The sequence below is a fragment of the Nomascus leucogenys genome, chromosome 3 (assembly GCF_006542625.1).
Source record: "Nomascus leucogenys isolate Asia chromosome 3, Asia_NLE_v1, whole genome shotgun sequence".
Taxonomy (NCBI): Eukaryota; Metazoa; Chordata; class Mammalia; order Primates; family Hylobatidae; genus Nomascus; species Nomascus leucogenys.
In genome coordinates this window covers 141,093,023-141,097,737 of record NC_044383.1, presented here as the reverse complement: position 1 = coordinate 141,097,737, position 4,715 = coordinate 141,093,023, and positions in this window count along the sequence as shown.

Here is a 4,715-nt window from a genome sequence, read left to right as displayed (position 1 = left end):
GACACTGGACACATCATTTAATTTCTCTGAGCCTCGGTTTCGTATGTGACACTGGACACATCATTTAATTTCTCTGAGCCTCAGTTTTTTTTTTTTTTTTTTGAGACAGAGTCTTGCTCTGTCGCCCAGACTGGAGTGCAGTGGCGCAATCTCGGCTCACTGCAAGCTCCGCCTCCCGGGTTCACGCCATTCTCCTGCCTCAGCCTCTCCGAGTAGCTGGGACTACAGGCGCCTGCCACCACGCCCGGCTAATTTTTTGTATTTTTAGTAGAGACGGGGTTTCACCGTGGTCTCGATCTCCTGACCTGGTGATCTGCCCGCCTCGGCCTCCCAAAGTGCTGGGATTACAAGCATGAGCCACCGCGCCCGGCCGAGCCTCAGTTTCTTAATCTGTAAAATGGGGATAATTTTGTCTGCCTCCCAGGCTTATCGTAAGGATCATGTAAAATAATAGATGTAAATTGTTTAACGTAAGGTCTGCCTCTTAGAATGTTAATTCCACAAGGCAGGAAGGCAGGGATTTTGTTTAAATTGTTTACTGTTGAAAGTCCAGGACTTTGGGAAGTGCCTGGCACATGGTGAATACCCAATAAATATATGTTAAGTAACTGCACGCATGAATGAACGAATTAATGAATGGGAGATGACAGTGATGGTGGCAGTGGTGGTAAATGTGAAAGGAAGAACAGTGTTCGTTGCACTCTACATCTCTGTGTCAGAAGCCAAGCAATCCCTTTATTTCAAATAAGTCACTCCACATGCGATCACTGCCCATCAAGCAAAATTTTCAGAGTTTCCGCTTAAAGATCCCCCGCCATTCTCCGTTAGCATTTCATATTCCAAGCTGGCATCTTCAACAAGGCAACACTGCAGTGCCGCTGTGCTGGCGGCTGGCCACGTGCTCCTGCCTCCTGCTCTATGCTCCACACTATGGGGGAAGCGCCAGCACCTGCTACTGTGAGTCAAGGTCTCACAGCCACAAAATCAGATCACCCAAACTTCTGCTCTGCCTGTCTCACAATGATTGTATGCAGTCAAAAGACAGCATTTCTCACAAATGCTGATGAAGAGAACCCACCAGTCTCGGTTAAAAAACTTAATACAGTCACGTGCAGCATAACAATGTCATGGCCGACGACAGACTGCATATACGGTGGTTCCATATGATTACACCACCAGATTTTTACTGTACCTTTTCTCTGTTTAGATATGTTTAGATACACAAATACTTCCCATTGTGTTACAACTGCCTATAGTATTCACTACAGTCACATGCCATACAGGTTTGCAGCCCAGGAGAATAGGCTATGCCATATAGCCTAGGTGTGTAGTAGGCTGCACCATCTAGGTTCATGTAAGTACACTCTATGATGTTCGCACAATGAGGAAATCATCTGACACTTTTCTCAGAACTTTCCCCATTGTCAAGTGATACATGACTATACTGCATATTAACTGATTCAGATAAACCCAGACAAATCCTAAATATAACAAACAAATGAACAAAAAACAGTGGTAGATGTAGCGTTAATAACTTCAATGCTATCACCTCACAACAGTGTAATGAAGAAATGTTACTGGGCCTAAAAGTGCTGGTAATTTTCCTCTCCTACAATTATTATGCATCATGTTTGTGAGCCTTATACCACACCATCACTAATTACTCAATGGCTATGTATTAAATGAAAACAAAATGAAGAACAAGATAAATTTTTAACATTTTTAAAAGCAAACTAGAAATGTCTTCAAAATCAATAGTCAATTTTGAGAAAATTCAAAACGCAATACTAGCATGGTATGTATTGCTTTAAAGCCATTGCAAATCTAAATTCCCTAATATAAACTTTTTCTAAGTGTTTCAAAGGCATTAAATGCACAAATAAATTTTAATGCAGTCAATTACCTTGGAAATGAGATATTTTATGATATACACACACACACACATATGTGTGTGTATGTACATAGATAGATAGATAGATAGATGATAGATAGATAGATAGATAGATAGATAGATAGATAGATAAGAGAGACAGAGAGAGAGACACGGAGTTTCGCTCTGGTTGCCCAGGCTGGAGTGCAGTGGCGTGATCTTGGCTCACCACAACCTCCGACTCCTGGGTTCAAGCGATCCTCCTGCCTCAGCCTTCCAAGTAGCTGGGATTACAGGCATGTGCCACCACGCCCAACTAATTTTGTATTTTTAGTAGAGACGGAGTTTATCCATGTTGGTCAGGCTGGTCTCAAACTCCTGACATCAGGTGATCAGCCCGCCTCAGCCTCCCAAAGTGCTGGGATTACAGGCGTGAGCCACTGCGCCCGGCCTTATGGTATATTTATAAACTCCAAGTGTTACTTACATAACAAGCAAGCCCCAATAATATCACCAAATGACCAATTAATTACTTTCACAAGAGTGCAAATATTAAGTGACATAAAAATGAGGATTTAAAACTAATTCTTCATAAAAGTTGTTCTTTTCCACTTTTACCACTTTTATTCAACATAGTACTGGAAATCCTGGCCAGGGCAATTAGGCAAGAGAAAGAAAGAAAAAGCATCCAAATTGGAAAGGAAGAAGTCAAATTACCCTTTTGTTCAAAGTAGCCTTTGTTCACACATGACATGATTTTATATTTAGAAAAACCTAGACTCCACCAAAAACTGTTGGAACTGATAAATGAATCCAGCAAAATTGCAGGATACAAAATAAACACACAAAATAAGTAGCATTTATATACGCCAACAGCGAACAATATGAAAATGAAATCAAGTAGGCAATCCCATTTACAATAGCTACAATGAATGTAAAATATCTAGGAAGCAATTTAACCAAAGAAGTAAAAGATCTCTGCAATAAAAACCATAACACACTGATAAAATAAACCAAAGAGGACACATTAGAAAATGGAAAGATATTCCATGCTCATGGCTTGGAAGAATTAATATTGTTAAAATGGCAATACTACCCAAAGCAGTTTATAGATTCAATGCAATCCCTATCAAAATACCAATGACATTGCTCACAAAAACAGAAAAAAAAAAAGTGTTCTAAACTTTATGTAAAACCACAAAAGACCCTGAATAGCCAAAGGTATAGATCAATAAGAACAAAGTTGGAGGCATCAAACTATACCTGACTTCAAAATTGACTGCAAAGCTCTAATAACCAAATGATCATGGTACTGGCTTAAGAAAGAAAGGAAAAAAAAAAAAAAAAAACACATACACCAGCAGAAAAGAACAGAGAATCCAGATATAAATCCACACATTTACAGCCAACTCATCTTTGACAAAGGCACCAAGAATATACAATGGGGAAAGGACAGTCTCTTCAATAAATGGTGCTGGGAAAACTGTTAACTATAGGCAGAAGAATAAAATTAGACTCCATCTCTCACTATACACAATAAATCAAGTCAAAATGGATTAAAGACTTAAATCTAAGACCTGAAAATATGAAACGGCCAGAAGAAAACATTTGGGAAATGCTCCAGGACATTGGTCTGGGCGATGATTTTCTGTCTAAGACCTCAACAGCCCAGGCATCAAAGCAGAAATCAATACATGGAATTACATCAAGCTAAAAAGCTCCTACAGGCTAGGCATGGTGGCTCACACCTGTAATCCCAGCACTTTGTGGGGCCGAGGCAGGAGGATCACTTGAGGCCAGGTGTGTGAGAGGCCAGCCTGGGCAACAGAGTGGGACCTCTCTCTACAAAAAATTTAAAAAGTGGCTAGCTATGATGGTGAGTGCCTGTATTCCCAGCTACTTGGGAGATTGAGATGGGAGGATGGCTTGAGCCCGGGAGTTTGAGGCTGCAGTGAGCTGTGATCGCACCAATGCACTCCAGTCGGGGTGACAGAAGAAGACCCTGTTTCAAAAAAATAAAAATAAAAAGCTCTGCACAGAAAAGGGAACAATCAACAAACTAAAGAGACAACCCACAAAATGGGAGAAAATATCTGCAAACTACCTATCTAACAAGGGATTAGTAACCATGATATATAAAGAGCTCAAACAACAGCAAAAAACAAATAATTCAATTAAAAATGGGCAAAAGATCTGAATTGGTATTTCTCAAAGGAAGACATACAAATGGCCAACAGGTAGATGAAAAAATGCTCAGCATCACTAATCATTAGAGAAATACAAATCAAAACTACAATAAGATATCATCTCACCCCAGTGAAAATGGCTTTTATAAAAATGACAGGCAATGACAGATGCTAGAGAGGATGTAGAGCAAGGGAAACCCTTGTACACTCTTGGAAGGAATGTGAATTAGTACAATCACTATGGAGAACGGTTTGGAGTTTCCTCAAAAAACTAAAAATAGAACTACCATATGATCCAGCAATCCCACTAGAGGGTACAGATCCAAAAGAAAGAAAACCAATATATCAAAGAGGTATTTGCACTCCCATGTTTATTACTGCACTATTCGCAATAGCCAAAATATATCAACCTAAGTACCCATCAAGAGATGAATGCGTCAAGAAAATGTGGTATATATACATAATGGATTATTATTCAGCCATAAAAAGAATGAAATCCTGTCATTTGCAGCAACGTGGGTGAAACTGGAGGTCATTAAGTGAAATAAGCCAAGCACAGAAGGACAGATATCACATGTTCTCACTTATAAGTGGGAGATTAAAAAAAAAAAAAAAAGTAAGTCTAATGAAAGTAGAGAGTAGATTGGTGGTTATCAGAG